Source organism: Syzygium oleosum, unplaced genomic scaffold (assembly GCF_021117445.2).
Source record: "Syzygium oleosum isolate NSW1041296 unplaced genomic scaffold, Sole_v2.1 Sole_v2.06, whole genome shotgun sequence".
In the NCBI taxonomy this organism is placed as follows: Eukaryota; Viridiplantae; Streptophyta; class Magnoliopsida; order Myrtales; family Myrtaceae; genus Syzygium; species Syzygium oleosum.
Window position 1 is genome coordinate 9,297,946 of NW_026607490.1, and position 20,814 is coordinate 9,318,759.

The 20,814-nt window shown below is 43.1% G+C and overlaps 1 long non-coding RNA gene and 1 pseudogene across 1 annotated transcript; one reads left to right on the top strand and one right to left on the bottom strand.

Moving 5' to 3' along the window:
* Window positions 1-413: 413 nt before the first annotated feature.
* LOC130138449 (protein LEAD-SENSITIVE 1-like) lies at window positions 414-4,598 on the bottom strand (annotated as a pseudogene).
* Window positions 4,599-7,478: 2,880 nt separating this feature from the next.
* On the top strand, window positions 7,479-11,939 carry LOC115668162 (uncharacterized). The gene is made up of 3 exons (XR_008816855.1): window positions 7,479-7,804; window positions 9,183-9,494; window positions 11,731-11,939. It is a non-coding gene; the product is annotated as an uncharacterized LOC115668162 (long non-coding RNA).
* Window positions 11,940-20,814: the final 8,875 nt, after the last annotated feature.

Here is a 20,814-nt window from a genome sequence, read left to right on the forward strand (position 1 = left end):
GACGAATTTCTTTCCATCGCAAATTTGCGACGGATTTTGCGATGGTTTTTTTTTCCGTCGGAAATTTGCGACGGAATTAGCGACGGTTTTTTTATTTCCGTCGCAAATTTGCGACGGATAAAAATTCCGTCGCAAATTTCCGACGGATTTTTCATCCGTAGCAAATTCTGTCTCAAATTTGCGACGGAAATAAACCGTCGCTAATTTGCGACGGAAAATATAATCCGTCACAAATTTCGTCGCAAATTTCCGACGGAAAATTTCCGTCGCAAATTACATGTTTTTTTGTAGTGAATGTACAATTACGCTTCAATCACTATAGGCAGGAGCTACACCATAATCAGGCTACTTGTATGAAATAGCCTCCGATCCTACACCAATGTACACCACTGGAGATGCTGGAAGAATTTCAATTGAGCAAGCAAAATGAACCATTGAACAAGGTCGTCCCTTAAAGAAAGAGATTACATCGTTATACAGAAGTCTACATTACTCACAAGCGAACAGAGTTCTTGAGCAGAACAGGAAAGTTCAAAGCTTCGAGCAGAACTTCTAGTCTGCATATGAGTGGCAGCATGTTGAAGAAAACAGCCACAGAATGACGGTCCAGTCGACCAAACTTTGCCTGGAAACAGAGTTGGCGGCACAGAGCTGGACGACTCTCTTCAATGCGAATGACTAAGAAGTAAAAGAGTAACGAAACTTTGCTACCCAACAGCTAATTCTGCTTACAGAGTATCAAATAGGGTGACATAAGGAAGAACTGAAAACCTTGTTGAGCCTAAAGTCGAATTTCTCACTCTTCTGTGTTGTCTTCTTCATGATTCTTCAGGGACTTTTGGCAACTACAGTGAAGCGCGCTTGTGATCTTGGGCACTTGGTTGACAATAATACTGCAGTCCCAACTCCAACATGATGTGAATAAAATCCAATAAATGGAGTCCTAAAATCATAGACAATTTGCATAGAAGATCCTCCTCTTGTATCCTGTGAGTGTGCTATATCATAAGATGCAACACACTGATTTCTCTGAGCATTTGAATCATCTAGACCATGGCAAGAACAAGGGAAGGCAAGAAATCGAACAATTCAATGCCCTGATGCAAAACATGGAAAAGCGCTCATGGTATAGGAGCGCCGCTAGATCTACCTAGAATCGGGGGTCAGCACAGTATCCATGAGATTGGTTTGAGGGTGGAAGCATCAAGAAAGTTAGCTCATCATTTCACTAAACAAATGCATTAGCATGAACATCACGGCCATATTGCATTGTGCATCTACTTGAAGATGTGAACCAAAATCTACATTCCACTACTTTTGACATGGATAGAGCATCTCAATTTTTTACAGAATCCGCCAAAATGCGAGCATTCTCAGATTAAAAGCGATCGCAAGTGGAAATAAGACTACTTTCCAAACTTCATGAGCGGTTCTTCAGCTCTCTGTACTTCATCAAACAAGCATCATAAAATGTCGTCTGCACGCTGGCACGTACACCTGTCTGGCAGTAAGTCGGGAAATGTTCACAGTTATTACCAGTAAGATCGTACTTACCAAATCCATTGCTACTGAGAACCTCATAAGCAGCTTCAACAACTTGTTTAGGGGATCTAGTACAGAAAGGGTGCTGCAAGTTCCCGAATTTTTCGGGAGAAAGCCTAATCGCGGTGCGCCATACATGAAGTAATGAATGGAATGAAGCCTCTTGCGGCCCGATGGAAGCAATCGAGGCACGTCTCAATGACCCTGCGGCCAGTGTTTTCCTGGTACCCACATTCTGGACAGGGGGCCCCAGTTTCAGATTCGACCTTGGAAAGTGAGAGGAGGCTATCCTTGCTCTCTGTCATGGTGGAGTGAATCACATAACCGCCTACCACATATATTCCTGGCATGTTTAGATACAACTTAGTGAATTATGAAACACTTAATAAAACCACAGATTTGCCCAAAAGATGGAATTAAACCACCAATAGCAGTAAGATCTGGGTTACGTTTGCTAGCAAATAAAGATAAAGCTAGCCTTTGCACAATAGGTCTTCAAATTACTGTACACTCAACTTTCTTTTTCCTGCTCATAAACTTTCCGGTGAACTAGTAAGGACCTAAAAGGACAATACGAGCAAAACAAGAAAAGAACACAAAAAGCTATAACACCAAAGAAATCACACGGATTATTACAGTAGTTTAACAGAATGTAGGAAAGGAATCTAGAAACCAAAACGTACGCATTTGACTCAGAAAAGGCATGTATTTTCCGTATCTAACTTCAAATGCTGTCATAGATCTCAACTGGCATCACCTTTTTCCACGTTCTTTAGGTCTATTATTCGGCAAATTCCACCTCAGGACCCTGCTTTTGGGCCAGGGGAGATAGAAAATGAAGCTAAAATTTTGATTTTAATCAGTCTGAAGAGAAAACTTTACCAATTAAAAAAGGAAAAATATCACCAAAAACCTCAAACTATGCCACTTGTGATAAATTTATCCTAAACTTTTTTTTGTGACACGAAAAACCCCAAATTATGTCACTTATGACAAATTTATCATGAATTTTTTTTTGTGCCACGAAAAATCCAAAACTATGCCACTTGTGACACATTTACCCCACAATACTTTGGACCATGGGCATTTTCGTCTTTTTCCTTTTTCTATTTTTCTTCCTTTTTTTTTTCTTCTCTCTTCCGTCTGCCGGCCATGGTGGAGGGAAGCCGGCGAGGGCTGCCCTCGCCCGCCCAGGCGAGGGCGACCCTCGCCGGCATCGAGCGAGGGTTGCCCTCTCCAGATTCGGCGAGAGCAGCCCTCGCCTGAGTCGAGCGAAGTCGCCCTCGCCGGATCTGGCGAGGGCGACCCTCGCCTGGGCGGGTGGGGCCAGCCCTTGCCCAACGCGAGCGAGGGTTGCCCGACGCTAGATCCGGGGAGGGTCGCCCGACGCCAGATCCGGCGAAGGCAGCCCTCATCGGCTTCCCTCCGCCATGGCTGGCGGAGGGAAGAGAGAGAAGAAAAGAAAAAAAAAAGAAAAAGGAAAAGGACGAAAATGTTTATGGGCCAAAGTATTGTGGGGTAAATGTATTACAAGTGGCATAGTTTGGGGTTTTTCGGATCACAAAAAAAGTTCAGGGTAAATTTGTCACAAGTGGCATAATTTGAGATTTTTCGTGTTACAAAAAAAAGTTCAGAGTAAATTTATCATAAGTGACATAGTTTGAGGTTTTTGGTGATATTTTCTGATTAAAAAATTAGAAAAGAACCCAATTGAGAAAGAACAAGGAAGAAGAGATCTCATTAGCAAGCATTAGAGAGGCTGAAGAAGACTGACCGTGGTGACTATGGGTCTGCATAGCAACGTTTCTGTTCCCAGAAACAATTTCTGATCAGAAATAGTTTTTTCTATTTCTATTTCTTGGAACAGTTTCTAAGCAAAAAATAACGTTTAGTAACTGCACAAAATTTCTATTCCTGGAATAGAAAAAGAATAAAAACGCGTTTAGGGCGCGAATGATCCATTTCTATTCCATGGACGAGTTTCTCCCTTCTGGGCTACCGGCGAAGGACGGTGGGTGGCGATGGGGGGCGGAGGATGGTGGTTGGTCGGCGGCGGCAGAGGATGGCGACCGACGGTGGGAGGCAGTGGAGCACGGCGGTCAGCGGCGGAGCACGGTGGCGTCGGGCGGCGGTGACGGCAGCGGGGGGCGGCGGTGATGGCAGCGGCGGAGGGTGGCCAGCGTCGGTCGATGAAGCACGGCGGCCGGTAGCGAAGGATGGCGGCCGATGGTGGGTGACCGCCGGCGTCGGGTGGCCAGCGGGGGAGGTGGCTAGCGGTCGAGGGCAGCTAGCGCCGGGTGGTGGCCGGCGTCGGGCGGTGGAGCATAATGGCCGGCGGTGGAGGATGGCGGCCGGTGATGGTTGGCCACCGGCGACGGAGGATGGCGACCGGTGGTGGGTGATTGCCGGCGTCGGGTGGTTGGCGAGGGGAGGCGGCCAACGTCGGGCGATGGAGCACAGCGGCCAGCGGTGGAGGACGGCAGCCGATGGCGGGTGGCGACAAGCGTCGAGCGGCGGAGGACAATGGTCGACGACAAGAGGCGGCCGGCGGGCGGGAGACGGCCCGTGGGCGGGAGGCGGCCGCCGGGCGGGAGACGGCCCGTGGGCGGGAGGCGGCCGGTGGGCGGCGGCGGAAGGCGGGCGGTAGGTGGCGGCGAAGGACGGCGAGAGGCGGCGGTGGGCGGGTTGTGGCCGATGGATTGTTTCTTGTTTTTAGAGGATTCCAGAAAAAATCGTTTCTTGTTTTTGTTCCAGAAACAAAGAAGTAGATTTTTTTTGCTTCTTATTTTTGTTCCAAATCTATTCCAGGATCACTTTTTTGTTCCAGAAACAAAAAAGTAGATTTTTTTTACTAAACGGGTTTCTGTTTTTTTTCTGTTCCGGAAAACAAAAAAATAGAAAAAAAAAAGAAACAGAAACGTTACTAAACAGACCCTATAAGAGCCGTATCGCTTATAAGCGTAGATGTGGTCACCAGGTGGCAGATCTTTTGGGTCGACCTTCTTCCATATTAACTTCATTCCATCTTCAATTTCCTTCTTGATCTTGTTCATCATTTTCTTTTTCACCTCAGGTTCTTTTGGACTCTCTCTTGACTCTAATAGAAGACGGCACTGCCAAAGCCGGCACTGATATAGACAATGCCACGAGATGATCAATGCTTGTCCATCAAGTTTGGGGCTTGCTTCTCTGGACTGTACAGATGAGACAAAACTGGTCCGGTCACTGAGCAAGTCAGATTTTTCCTCTCCGCACACAACATTGGTCAACAGGTACCATTTCAGACATGCATGAGACTATCTCAACCAATAACCAAAATTCAACTAACAAAATTCCCCATATCACTCTTAAGGACCTGAAAAAGATTAGGATAAAAGGAGTAAGTAATCACAGCTCAATGAGTAATGTGTATCTCTTCTAAGCAGATCGACCATCCACCATGCATATTTACAAAACCATACCAAAACTCATTTAATTCAAATCCACGGTATATCATATGTACGAGGTCTAAAACAAGTTTTATCTTTTCAACAAAGCTTTATATATATATATATGAAATACTCATTTCCTCAACAATATCAAAACAAAATATCAATGGTCCAATCTATTGATCAATTTCAACAACTCACATATCAATAGTCTATTTGATTGATTAATCTTATCAATTCACATGTTGATGATCCATTCCATCAACTAATCTAATGCTCAATATTAAATAATTGACAAAGGCAGCCAAATTTACCTTCATTGGCTAAGTCTATCACCAATATCAGTCGGCGGTTCAACTCAGAAGGACGTCCTGACAACAGTATGCATACTCTACTCTCAATGGATTCTAATCATAGCAACATGAGCATAAATCTCATTCTCTAATAATCCCACAATCAAAATCATAATTCTTCTCATAAAACGGTTTCACAACTCAAATCAAATGACCTTTCACAACTCAATTTATCAAATATAATGTATTTCATAAAGCATTTCACAAATCAATACATACAACCTTTTATAAATCATACTCAAAGTCAAAAAAATTTCGTAATTCTTTCAAAAAAGGTTTCGCAACCCAAAATATATAATTATTCTCAGCTCCGTTCATCAAATAGTATATATATTTCAGAAGACATTTCTCACACCATTTCGAAATTTATTTCATAAACTAGTAACATTTCAAAATGCCTTTTAGGACTTGATTGTACCAATTTGATAAGTTTTAGGACTTGATTGTACTTTTTGAAAGTTTTAAGACTCAATTACATTTTCGTGATAAGTTTTAGGATTTCCAGTTTACTTATCCCAATTTTTTTAAAAAAAATTATCTGGGAGTCATGAGCTTGGCCTCGATGGACCTAGGCTCGAAAAGTCGGCAATCCGAGCATGGGCACAAGGGTTCGGGGCCTAGCCTCGATGGACCCGAGCACACGCACCGAGGATCGGAAAATGATTTTCGATTTTTGAAAGAAGAAATCATTTTCCTGAATTTAAGTTTTGATAGGAAAATATTTTCCGTTGACTTATTTTCCTAAGCGATCCAAACGTCGGAAAATGAGAAAAATATTTTCCTAAAAAATGTTTTCTGTGAAATAAACGGAATCTAAAATTCTCTTAATTTTATCGGCAAAAGTACACCACAAGTGCCATAACTTGTATACGGCGATCACTTTGGTGCCATAACTTTTTTTCGGATCACTTTGGTGCCAAGTCGGAGCAAAAGAGATCACTTTAGTGCCAATTTGGCCAGAAATCCGACGTGGCATTTTTTATTAATTTTTTACGCCGACGTGGCTCGCCGGAGGCTGAGTCAGCGTGTACAGTCAGCATTTTTAATTTTAAATAATTTTTTTTAGCGTGTACAGTCAGCATTTTTAATTTTAAATATTTTTTTTCCTTTTTTTTCTTCTTTCCTTTTTCTTTTCTTTTCTTTTTTTTCTTTTCTCCCCTCGCCGGCCGGTTACCTTTTTCTTTTCTTTTCTCCCCTGGGCGAGGGCAAGGCCGCCCTCGCCCAGCCCTTCCCGGGCTTCGCCCGGGAGCCCGGCCGGCGAGGGGAGAAAAGAAAAAAAAGAAAAGAAAAGAAAAAGGAAAGAAGAAAAAAAAAGGAAAAAAATATTTAAAATTAAAAATGCTGACTGTACACGCTGAAAAAAATTATTTAAAAAAAATGCTGACTGTACACGCTGACTCAGCCTCCGGCGAGCCACGTCGGCGCAAAAAATTAATAAAAATGCCACGTCGGATTTCCGGCCAAATTGACATTAAAGTGATCTCTTTTCTCGACTAAGCACCAAAGTGATCCGAAAAAAGTTATGGCACCAAAGTGATCGCCGTACACAAGTTATGGTACTTGTAGTGCACTTTTGCCTAATTTTATCTATTCTGTTTCTATTTGAGGAACAAACGTAGGACTAGACATGAAAAGGGTGCTTCTTAGGTCTGTAGTAAATAAACAGGACCGGTCCAGTATAAGACCGTAATTTAACTTAATCATCGTAACTCGTTCTCACTTTAACTAATAACTCACCTTTATGGACGAAAGCTTGACTATAGATTCTATGATCGTAACTTGAAAATGTTAGTACTCAGTAATCAAGTTATTGTAAATAACAAGTTAGTAATCATTTTTCAAATATTGTAATTTACCTCAAAGTTTCATTAAGTCAAATTTCCTTATATTTTTAAATTTTTCATGAAATATCGCAGACAACCTGAATTTATTGTAAATTTTGTTTGCTTATTCTTGGTAACTTAACTCAATGATCATAAAGTACAGTACTGCAACTCGAAGCAGGGGAATCGATCAATGCAAGTCAAAGAAGATCATCCTCCCTTTTCTCTTATCCTGTAATCTCTCAAAAAAGAAAATGAAGAATGTAATAATAACAAAGAAATGAGACACCCATGAATCGAAATGTTTCATAAGATTTGACAAAAAACGATTCCAAACGATAATAATTCACGAGCCATGATCAGCTTCAAAGGGAAAAGCCCTCGTCTGCTTTCAAACTTGCCCATCTTCTTCTTCGAAGCTCGAAAGACTTTTAAATTGTGGATGAGGGTAGATAAATCTTCGAATGGGAATCGTAAGAGTTGGGCCCAAGTGAGGCCACTCTGCCCATCTAATGGGTTCTTCTATTTTCCGCAGAGGGACGTGAAGAACAGAAAAGAAAGCAGAGAATTGGCAGAAAGTAGAGTAGAAGGCAGGATCTCTAACATGTGCGCTCTGAGCGTCTCGACAAGTCGGATTAACTTCGTTTCGTAGCGTTTGGTGAGAATTCAAACTCCTCATTCATTCAATCGAAGGAAATTTTTGTAGTTAAAGATGTAAATTCGGATCTATTTGAATTCTGAGTTGCTAGGTTCAATCTAAGAGTTAGTTTAGCTGCAGAAGCTTGTGGTAATGAAAGTTTATGGTGTCGTGGCGCCGTGAGATTTTACAAATGTCGATTTAGAGTTATGGCTTGGTTGGATTGAATTTTTGAAGTTGTGTGCTGCCGGAACCAGTTACTAATTACTGTGGGTGTTCGGCGCTGGTTTTCATCTGCCTCGGGCCATCTCTTAGGTCGGCCAAATTTAGGATCGAGCTTTCTTTTGACAGTAAGCTCGTTGGAATCGGAGTTCAGTAGATAGATATGACGTGGCCAAATTCGACGCGAGAGCTGCTCGGTAAAGCAGACAACAAATGGTCGTTTTGTCGCCTAATAAGTGCAGTTTAGTCGATTTTAGTTAAGGAAGTTATTTACTTAATTTTTTATATCAGTTTCTCGTTTAATTGATAGAATTTAAAGTTTGTTGGCTCGAGTAGTGTTCGTTATTTGGTTTCGCTTTTCCTTGATTCTTCTGCAATATTTTTTTTGCTTTCTTGTTTTGATATGAGCGTCTTTTTCACCATGACTTGTGCGTTTTTAAGATGTAATCTCCAGCTGGTCTTGCCCCGAGAATGCAGGTGTTTGTTGTATCCTTATCATAATTCTGAACTTCAAATTGTGATTTCATGGGTTAAAGTTATGATATTTGGTTGTTTTTGTTGGATATGAGTTAGCAAGTAGGAAATTTTGTCACAAAATTTTGGTTTTAGTTCCTCTTGTGGTTGGGCTGTGTTACCCTTCGGATTTGGTTGATGAATAGATTAAGTTTTGATGCTTTAGCTGGAATACTGAGGTAAAGAAAATTAGCAAGAAATTGAGACGAGAAATGAGAATAATGTGAGGCATTTGCTACGAGAATGAACATATCGGTCATGGTGAACTTATGGAATCTGTTTGATATGCATGATGGACTCAGTCCCAACAGTTCAAGCATTTGGGATGAAGGTCTGCTTAACATTGTGTCGGAGTTTCAATGCAAGAGCTTGAATCATAACTATACATCTTATAGATATTCTGCATGTTATACTAGTTATTGTGCTCCTGCTTTCTGAATAATCCTGAAATTCACACAATCCCCAACTTACAGACAAAGCGGATTATGAAGGAATATGCTTAATACACATGTCCAATAACAACTTCAGATTCTAACTTCCCTAACTAACTCTTTTCCCACCCTCTGACATATCTATAACTCAATTAGTTCCTCCTCGTCTCTAGCTCCTGTCTTCAGCCCTTGACAAATTTTTCACCTTTTTCTCTTCACTTGTGTAATCACAGGAGGACCAGCTGTGACTATTAAGCAGTTCATAATCTTCTGAGGATGGCCTGAGCAGGAACTTGCGAGGGAGGTCGAATGAATCTATTCCAAGTGGTTATTTTACTCCCACTTCAGAAATCAGAGTCTTTAGTTTTGCAGAGCTGAAAATTGCAACGAGAAGCTTCAGATCTGATACAATTCTCGGCGAGGGTGGTTTTGGTAGAGTCTTCAAAGGCTGCCTTGATGTTAAGGGGTCTTCCCAGAGCAAAAGAATGACTCCAATTACCATCAAAATGTCGAACCCAGAGAGCATGGGATTCAAAGAGTGGAAGGTAATCTTAGTTCCTCTCAGGAAAGCTCGGTTTCCATGTGCTTTGCAGTATTTAACGTTAGCACTACTGCATTTTTAGCGAGAAGCTCTATTATAAAGGTGGGAGAAGAATTGTGTCCAGATACGTAGTTTGTTTTAGAAAACTGAGAATGAGATGATAGATGTTAGTGACATTTGTTGTGGCTAGATTGTTCTGGTTTTGTGTGGCTAATTTCATAGGAAGCTCACTATCTCAGTTTGCTTCCTTCCTTTGGAGAATATACGCCGTTGCCCAACTGAACACATATTTCTGGGTGTTTTAAAAATGATGTGGACCAGATAATTCTGTTAGGATTGCAATTATTTAGGAGAAGACAGTGGTTGCTCCTCTTAACCTTTATTTGGGGTCCGTGACTTGTCCTATTGCCAGGAGCAATTCTAGCCAAGAGCTTGGAGAAAAGTCAGCTGACTTTTCCATTGTATAGTTCAAGTCCGCGTAAAAACATTAAAAAATCTTTTGAGGTTCTGTTTTCAAGGACTTCTGGGGTTAGTGCAAGCATTTTCCAGACATGCAATAGAAGAGTAAAAATTTGCTTATTCTGCCTCCGGTGCCGTTAATTTTCCAATGTTTATTTATCTCTATTCAAAATCAAAACAGCAGGCACAGTGCTGGGTGAAATACATGGCTCATATAAGTTTCCGTACGCATGTACCATTGGAGATTCAAATAGTCAATCGAGAAGGGTTGTTTTCACCAATTTGCTGAACAGATTGTCGGGATGTAAGGCGATGATACACAAATGGTTAAGGCATATTTGTTTTGGGATGCACATTTGAGTGGCCGTCTCAGGGTGTGTGGATTAGAAGGCAAGCTGCTGTAATTCCTAGGACCATTTGATCTATAGATACCTCAAGTGAGCAACTGTGCTCTTGAATAAATCTTGAGATTCCACAATCTTGTCCTATGGTTATTCTATCTAGGTTTGTGTAGTGCATATCACGTGTATGTGTCTTCCAGCAGCCAGACAGCATGGATGTGTAGGAAACAACTAGGAGGATAGAAGCTTTGCGAGCTTAGCTTCTATCTCTGAGGTTCTTGAGAGCTGGAGTAGAAACGTCTTCTGAATCTTGTTTATTATAGTAAAGTCCCGCGATAGCTTGTAAATTCTGAAATATAGGCACTCTTCTTGAATTTCAGAGGACCTTAGGCCCTGCATCAGAAACTATTGTGACTTATATCCTTGCCTTTTAAGCTAATCTCAGAGGGTGTCACTGCAATTTACCTGAAACATCAAATCCCAATATGAGTTTTGAGACATTAGAGCCACTTCTGGAATTTCTCAACATAGTTATAGGAACTAAAACCATCCTTAGTGAGGATAATCTATTTGTGGGAAAATATGATGGCCAGCCCAGAAATTGAGGTAATCTAATTGTTTTTTATTTTTTTAGTTGAAAGGTGACCTAATTGTTTGAGTCTGAACTTATGCTACTTTAGGAGGAACTGGACATAACTATTCTGCTTTGTTATCCTTGGAAGAATGAATAAGATCCTGCCATTTACTTTTTTATGAATCACCTGGTAAATGGAGGTCAACATTTTATTAAAATACAAGTCTTTTAAAAGGGAAAAAGATGAGGAGGGAAGGACTTAGCATCCACATAATACTACTTGGCATTTGAATTTTTCAAAATTGATCATCACTTAAGATGCTATTTTCTTTCTTGGAAGGTGGACATCTACCTTGTACTACACAAAAATGATTGCATTCTTTTCTATGATGTTGCTATCAGAGCTTGTATGATTATGTGTTTTAGACTCTACATGGTCACCCAAACAGCCATCAGTCTTATCCTGTATTGGCTTTGCCGATGTCAAAATCATGGGGGGGGGGGGGGGATGTTTACTTGCTTTATAAATAGGTTGAGCACTTAGATTTGCTTACTCCTTGGTTTATTTTCATGAATATCAGGTTGTGTATTTACAGTAAGGCATATGAAATTCAACCATGTGGTTCACATGTCAGGATTTACTATTGAACATGGGTGATGATGCATAATTGAATATTTCACCCCAGTTTCTATTTGATTATTTGCTACCATAAAAAATTCGTATGGTGCATCCACGGCAGATGGCTCTTAGAGTGCCATTGTAGGTTTCTTTCTGCGGGAGATGCCTGTTTGCTTCTTTATACTAAAAAAATGTGAAATTATGATGTTTTGCCCTATTTTGATATGAAAGTGACAACTTTTTGCAGTCAGAGGTGAACTTCCTGCGCAGCTTATCACATCCAAACATTGTCAGGCTAATGGGATACTGTGGGAGGATAAAGAACTACTGCTTGTCCATGAGTTCATGCCAAAGGGTACCCTGAAGAATCATCTCTTTGGAAGTAAGGTTCTTTCTTGGGCGATATATACATGCTTGCTTTAAATTTATGGCAAATATGATCTTTTCTTGGTTCAATGTACTACACATATCGCGTGTCTTTTCTGCTGCGGGGGGGCTCGGCCATTAAGGACCCGTTTGGCAACATGCCAACTAATGAAAATTTCTGTTTTTTTGTTTCCAGAATCAGTTTGGGAACAGAAATCCGTTTATTAAAATTTTTGTGCCCGGGCACAATTTTGCAAAAAATTAATCTCACAATCAGTTTTGGAACAGAATCAAGAAGCAAAAAAAAGTAGCTTCTTGATTCTAGAACAATTTTTCCGGAACTGATTATTTTTGGTTTTCTTCTTTCTTTTTTATTTGTTCTTCATCTTCTTCCCGGCCCACTGCCGGCCCGCCGCCGGCGACCGTCCACCGGCAACTGGCCACCGATGACCGACGAGGGTGGCCCTCGCCGACCCCGGCGACGGAGAGGTCGGCCTCGCCAGATCTAGTCGAGGTCGAGCCTCGCCCGGCCAAGGCAAGGCCGACCTCGCCGTCGCGCGGGGTGGCGACGGCGAGGTCGGCCTCGCCAGATCTGGGCGAGGTCGAGCCTCGCTTGGCCATGGCGAGGCCAACCTCGCCGTCGTGGGGGATGGCGACGGCGAGGTCGGCCTCGCCTTGGCTGGGCGAGGCTCGACCTCGCTTTCGCCGGGGATGGCGACGGTGAGGTCGGCCTCCCCAGATCTGGGCGAGGTCGAGCCTCGCCCGACCATGGCGAGGTCGACCTCGCCATCGCGACCGGCGGCTAGGGCTGCGACGCCCTCGCTGGCCCCAGCGCCGGCGACCGGCCATGGCCAAAGAAAAAAAAGAAAAAAAAAAGGAAAAAAAGAAAGAAATATTAAAAAATTCAAAATATTATTAATAAAAAGAAATTTTGTGTAGTTACCAAATGCATTTATGTTCTTTTTCTATTCTAAGAATAGAAATTTTGGGCAGTTGCCAAACGCCTACAAATGCTTAGAAATTGTTCCTGGGCACAGAATAAAAAAGAATCATTTCTGACCAGAATCTGTTCTCGGACACAGAATGGTTGCCATGCGCAGCCTAAACCACTTCCATGGGTCACGCGGCTTAAAATTGCAATAGGATTAGCCGAAAGCCTCGTGTTCTTGCACCAGTTGGACAGGCATATAATCTGCAGAGATTTCTAGCCCTCAAACATGTTGCTGGACTCGGTAAGTTTCATGTGCATTATTTAGATTAAATTAAGCAATACCTTTAAAAAATTTTGGTTCCAAAATCTTCTCCTGTGCTGATATAACTCACATATGGTTGCACCATCCCTCTTTTTGCAATCCCCTCCCCTCCTGCCATTCTGGAAGCAGCAAGAATTTGAAACCTTATCCTTTCAGGCTTTCATTCTGGCCAGGTTTTCGCATAAAACACGGGAATTATCATTGCATAGCATCTTCAAAACCTGGTTCACCAGATGTTTTCCTTATATTTTGGTCGGGGGGCTGTGTCGTTATGGTTGTCTAAAATTGCATATTGCCAAGCTGCTCTTTCTATAGTTAGTTTATAATACCAATCATTGGCCCAAGCTAAGCTTATTAAATCTGCATTGTCCAAGTTTACTCGTGTATAGATCACACTAGCAGTAGAAAAGAGACCTTATCCACTTTGACCTTTTGTTTGGCATGTGTTTCCACAGTGCTATAACGCCAAAATATCAGATTTTGGGTTGGCAAGAAAGCATCCAAATGAAGACAGATCGCATGTGACGACACTGGTTATTGGAACTTATGGCTACGCAGCACCCGAGCATATAGCCACAGGTAATATGATGGGATTTCCGAATTGCTTGGGGTGATCGTAGCAGAGAATATCGCACTTTGGACTTAGTTTGACCATGCCTAGATCCGTGTTTAGCAAATTCATGTTGGAGCATCACATCATTCTGGTTGAACCGGTCATCTGTGTGTGAAGAGCAATGGCTATAGCTTCGGGATGGCACTGGTTGAGCTATTGATGGGAACGCGAGCATACGATGCAAATCGTCCGACCGATCAGCAGATTTTGGTGGAGGAGGGGGTCAAACCTCATCTTTCTATAAGGAAATTGACAACAGTCATGGACTCTTGATTGGAAGGGTGATATCCTTGGAAGGATGTTCTTGACATAGCCACACTCGCATTCCAATGTCTCCGATATTCGCCCAAGCACTAGCCATCGACCAACAAATTCGTGGAAACCCTGGAAACAATCAGTTGCGGTCGATAGAAAGCACCGTTTCTCGGGCGATTGATCCCAACTTGGCAGTCTTTCTCAGACCCGGTCAGTAAAATTCTTTATTCATCACCTCCGCTCATTGCAGATTCATCATCTCTACTGTTTGAACTAGTTCGGCCAATGGATATATATGCTCGTCGCCCCCACGTTAGGCTGACCCGTACAGTACGGCGAAGCCGCTTTCGCGAGACCGGATAATATTGTTAAATTATTTCAGGAGGGATCTTTACGTGTCTCCGTATTTCAAATAGTCAAACCTAACACCAAAAGACAAGACATCCCGATGGGACCCGATATCTTTAATTATTGGTGGTCCCCAGGACGTGATTGTCAGAAGTTTCTCGTCATCGACAATTTGAGTTCCCCCACGGGTGGTGGGCTATCTTGGGATCCCGACATAACGACTTCTCGAAAAAGGACATTCGTCTGTTTCTCGAGAGACGGGAAACCGCCTATATTTTTTTTTGGTCGAATCGGCAAAGCGTCTAGAAAGCTGTCTTTTTTCTCTTTTTCTTTTGTCGTGTGCACCTCGTCCACCAGCACTTACCCAGAAAGACCCGAATAAAAAAAATATATATATATATATAATTTTTTAGTCAAGTACTACTTTAAGTCTCCTCCCTCTTTATTGAGTAAATATTCAGTAGTTGTACAGTGTCAAGTCAATTGCTGACGTGAAGTGCGTTTTTTACGCACGCCCAATAATAGACCGACACCTATTCACTGCGGTGGAATAAAAATTAAAAAATCAATTTCTCTCTTCTTCCTCCTCCATCCCAGCTCGCCGTCAAAACTCACGGCCATGGATGATGAAAGACCCATTCCGGTGTTGGTTGCAGTGGGGCCGAGCCTTTCCGACGGCTCCAACTTTTTTCTGTTTTTCTCCAACCTCTAGATCTGGAATCGCGTCCCTCGTCCATGGCCGTCACCACTTTCGCCGGCGTCGCTCTCCGAATCTCCAGATCTGACCATCCATGGCCGAAAGCGTTCAGGCGTGTGGCTTGCCCACGGCCGTCGGCGTCGTCGGCGTCGAGTAACACTGGAAGGGGCAGCTGCGCCGGCGACTCCCTGGTGGCAACAACGAAGGGAGGTCTGCAACTCCAACGAAGCAAAGAAGCTTCCGTTGTCGACATCGTTCGTCCATGGACGAGATTTGGAGCTCGCCATCAAAACTTGCGGCCATGGACACTCCGCGATCGCCAGATCTGTGGACGAGGCGCCTCGCGAGCCATGGACAAGCAAAGTTGCAGCCATGGATGATGGAGGATCCCTTCCGGCGTCGCTCGCGGTCGACCCGAGCCTCGACTCCGGCTCCATCTTTTTTCTGTTTTTCTCCAACCTCCAGATCTGGCATCCCGTCCCTCGTCTATGGCAGTCGTCACCTTCGCCGGCGTCGCTCTCCAATGGCTAGACTCTGAACGCCATGGACAATGGCTAGACCGGAAAGAAAAGTAGAAAGAATAGGAAAGTTAAAAAGTAACTAATTCATTCCAACTCAGCAACACGTGTCAATTTATTATTGGACACGTATAGAAAACGCACGCCACGTCACACGTAGCGCTTTGCAATCACGGAATATTTTCTATGACTTTTGCTCTGTCTCTTGGAGAGTGCGGGAGTCGAACCCCGCATCTATAGTACTGGCGTCCTCACCTCCCAATCTCTTTACTAGCAGAGTCGCATGCCTATTGGCCCAATCGAACACATCAAATGCGGTAAAAGGATTTCATCATTATTTCACGTTTTATAAGTGGCACCACTTTTGTTACGGCCTAAAGAATTAATATACTAAAAGACTAAATTACAATGTTGTCATCAGAGAGAGAGAGAGAGAGCTGTTTCAATGTACGTGCGTAACGTAACAAAGCTTAATTTCACTGTTTCCAAAAATTGGATATCACTCTAAAACTGATGAAAATAATTGCTAGTAAAGATACAGATGGAATTCTTGGCACGCTCGAGCTTAATTCTCTGCAGAATCTTCATTGCCCAGTCTTTTTTGCTTCCTTAACCTTCAGCTTAAAAGCGCTAACCAATTCCGTCTGCGCACTTGCCCGAACACCGGTCCGGCAAAACGTGGCAAAGTGCTCACAATTGTTATTGAAGAGGTCGTACTCGCCGAAACCGTCGCCCTCGTGAAGCTCCCAGGCCTTGCTCACGGCTTTGTCGGGCGATTTGGTATCGGGTAAGGTCGTGCGGGTCCCCCGTCTCGTCAGCCAATACTCCAACGATGGCCGCCCATATGCATATAAGTGGAGGGAACGGAGTTTCTGGCCTTCTCGCCGGAAGGAATCAAGAGAAGTCTTGTCAACTCCTGTTCTTGTGAAGTGAATCACATAGCCCTCTCCAATGTAGATTCCTATAAGAATCAATAGTGAGTATGTGCAATATAGAAAAAGAATCGATTTTCCAAATCGCTCGTAGCAAATAGCTACGTACCGTAGAATCAACTTATTAATAGGGAATGACAAGCGAATAGATGTGGGTCAATGAGCGAGAGAGAGGATAAACTTCGATCACGACCAACCACAAGTTTCAACATTTTATGTGATTTAATTGAGATGCGCTTTTATACCGACTAATATTGACCTTTCAGGAACTGCATAGAGAGAGAGAGAGAGAGAGAGAGAGAGAGGACATGGATTAACCAAGAAGGAATGAGCGGGTCCCAAAACCGAGGCAAATTTAGTCAATGTGATTAAAATAAAACTATTTTGGTGAAAAAAATTATTGGATGGTCCTGAATTTGCGTATTGGTCATGTTCCATGCTCCACTCCACTGATCGCCACTTTACAGATATTCTCTCTCCTTCGTGACTCTCTCCACCTCTTTTCTTTGACTTTTGTTTTTGCTTTTTGAGGCCATGGACAGTGGACTGTAGCTCCACCGGTCATGGACAAGCCAGGCTCGCGAGCTACGCCGACGCTCACCCATGGCCATCGTCGGCATCATCCGGCCAGTTCTGGTCAACGTTTGGAGACTGAGTTGGGCAAGGCCAGATCTGGAGTTTTCCAGATCCAGATTTGGACGTGCGGCTCGCTAGCGACGTCGACGCTCGTCCATGGCCGTCATCTGCATCGTTCGGCCGATCTGGTTGGGTCCATCAGCGCCAGCGACTCCGCCGGTGGCGACGGTGGGAGAGGCGCGGAGGTCGGGCTTAGAGGGCGGGGAATGACGAGATGGGTTTTTCAAGCAAAAGAGGGACCGGAGGCTGACGATGGAGAACATGGCGTCAAAGTTGGACAGCTCCTCGGTGGCCATTGGAGAGAATAACAGGAGGCGGCGGTGGCTTGAGGGCAACGACGGAGAGGGAGGAGTCGGAGGCATTGTGTAGTGGAGGTATGTGCCGGGCTGGGAGGTTGGTGCAATTGGTGTAGGGCTTTTTGGTAAACTTCTGGGACGTGCCGGTGAGGGAGAGGGCCGGAGGCAGAAGGAGAGAGAGGAGCGACAGGGAAGGAGGAAAGAGACGCCATTGTTGTTGCAGAGAGCGAGCTCAGAGACATATTATGTGCTTTTAGGGGAGAGAGAGAGAGAGAGAGGGTAACGGAGCAGAGAGTAAGACGAAAAATCTGAAAAGCGGCCTCACTCGGACACGCGGCCATCAATAAGTGGAGTAGAGCATGGCCTATATTTTCTCGTTTTGGAGATGGACACCAGCTTATTATGGGACTTCTCTCTCATGGAAATGCATGGGTGATCAAAATCAGATATATTGGCAGCCATTGAAATGAAAAGAAGAAGACAAGGGCAAGAGGTGATGATCACTGTGCTGATTTATCAAGTATACACATGAAAAATAATAATACAGTCCAGCAGGTAACCATGTTATGGAAAAACGATAATGATAATGGAAAAGGAAAAGGAGGATGAATGGCTAACCGTGGTGGCTGTACATGCCGTACAGCCGATAAGTGTAAATATGATCCCCGGGACTAAGCTCTCCCTGTTTTATCACGTTCCATGACAGTAGCATCAATATTGCGAATAAAGCCATCAATAACTGGGTGCGTTTTTCTCGGTCGCGACTGACAAGAGGATTTGAAGCAGTTAAGAACACATTCTCGATTGATGCTGCGTGGGGTTGAATGAAAGGGTGTACCTTGGGTCTGGTTTGGTGATGTGTGAGAGAGAGAGAGAGAGAGAGAGAGAGAGAGAGAGAGAGCTGGGTTTTACACTTAAGAAAAAGAGGGAGTTCCGGACCTGATACTGGTGAGAGAGATGACTTTATAATGGCTTAGAGATTGAAATGGCGGAGGCGACCCGTCGGAGGGGAAAAAGAAAAGATAAGACCAGAAGATGAAGAGAGGATCTTACAGGCGTGATACTGGCGGAAGAGGTGGCTTATAATGGCTTAGAAATTCAAATGGGGGTGGTGACCCGTCGGGGAAAAAAGAAAAAAACACAAGGGTATACTGGTTTGACACGCAATGCCCAGACAGAGGGGGGGACGGCGATGGAGATGAGCTCATGTTTTGAGGTTGCTTCACGAGCGAGAGAGAGAGATTTTTATATTCAGGCTATTAGTGTGGTACGAGCGTCGAACGACGCCTCTTCTTGACACCCTATTCATAGGGACGAAGTTTTTTGCGTTTTGCTTTCAATGGGACAACATCGACGTCGCCAGCCGTTGTAGGAATGCGCCGAGATCAAAGGAAGAAATAAGAAAAAGAAAGGAGACAAGCTCGGGGTTGGTGCCTCGCAAGATTCTCTGGTATATTGATGCTGCGAGTTGGAGAAATGGCGGAACAAGGTCGAAGCAGCCGAGGCTTCTGGTCCATTACATGCGGTTTATGTTGAGGTGGGGTTTTGAATTTGACGAGACAAGACATTTCGGTTCACGTTTTTGCTTTTTTTTCTTGAGTTTCGGCCTTTGAATAATGATGATAGGTTTCGACCAATAAGAAAAAGATGATGATGGCCCCACGAATGTCACTCGTTTCTTCGTTTCGTGGATTTTCGTCTGGGCACGCACGTGCCGACCGTCGGGGCATGAAAATCATCGTCTCCAAGTCCGTTGCTTTATGACCAATGGAAGGGGCTTGCTTGCATTAGCCACCCAATAAAGCACATGGAACCAAAAGAGTATCCTCATCTTTGCTTAATACTACAATGGTATGACGATTCCATGGCTATAATAGCCTTAACTTTTTCATTTTTTCCTTATCTACGTGAAAAAATCCAAAGTTTCACATGAGGATATTAGCTACCATGATAAAAGCCGTACGATTTGAATATAAGTTGAATAAGTGGAACTCGAGACATAATTCGAAAAATGGTATGAGTAAGATCTTGCCCATCCATTTATCTTTAATCCCACTTCATTGTCATCACAAGAACGTGGCGATCACTCATTAATCGAACCTACTTCCTCATCCCATTCATCCATTTTCTTTTCATTTAAGAGCCAAAGGCCTTTGTCATGTTCTAAACTAGTAAAGTTTTAGCATCCATCTCTTATGATAGACTCTTATAAAAGTACAGAGACTACGATGTATCCAGATCATTTAGAGAACTCGTTGCACAAAATCGAGCTGCGTGCAACTCTCCACATCTCCATCGAATCATGGCGCCATACGCATATAACTAGGGTGGCCAGGTGAGACGATGAATGATAAGACTCGTTGTCGAAAGAGAAACAATTATTGAAATGGACTGAAAATCCTAATTTTTTTTCCAGAAGTCGGAACGAATAATAAATTGTAATGATAAGAGAAGAAGTTCGTAGCTACACTAATAACGAGCAGAGTTTGAACAATGTCGTGTGGACATATACCACGCATGAATGCATGTGATGACATTCACCAGTGAGTCCATCATATGTCATCGGCGGATGTTGACAATTTTGTAGGTGGTGTCTTTTTTGAAATAAAGACGGACCAGAACGTCTACTGTATTTGTCTCACGCCAGAGACCGAGTCGAGCATTAGATTTCTTCATGCGTAAGTTGATTAGTAAGTCAAGCAAGGACAGCTGATATTATTCCTCAATGTGGTCACCGGGTTCGATAATGTTCGATAAAGTATATGTTGATAGCGTCAAACCAGTACATTTTCTACAGTTTATAGCCGGAGGTGAAGATTTTATGTCTATTTTCAAAGGTTCCACCCGTCGGAATGTATGATTCTCACTCTCACCATTTGAAAATTATCATGATATTTTGATGGAGCTGCATATTTATGTATGAACTATAGCTTATGTTACTTGGTTTTATTTATTTATTTATTGTATTTGACTTGTGGTTTGATAGTTTATATGCCTTCTTCGACCAGACTAATTATCTGTGCTAAAGTTGGTTCTATTTACCTTACTTCCCGACTTCCCCGGGGAATGTCACAAAAAGCCGTGATTGATTTTATTTCAAGTTTCATTCGACTTGATTTAGTTCAGGAATTGGTATAGATTCCCAACAGTACACTTCATTCGTTGGGAAGGCTACTTTACACTAGTTCTAGAATAGAAAGGATTGATCATAAACCCTGGAATTTCCTTATATAAAAAAATAAAACGCACATTAGTCGGCGGTGATTTTAATAGCATCAAGTTCGAAGAACAAAGAAGTAGTTGAACCGAGAAGGTAGGATGCCAATTTTCGGGACTTTCCTAAAACTAGAGTGAAGTCAACAGATTGATCTATCTCTAGAAGAGAAATATTCCCTCATGATAAATGCTACAATTGTT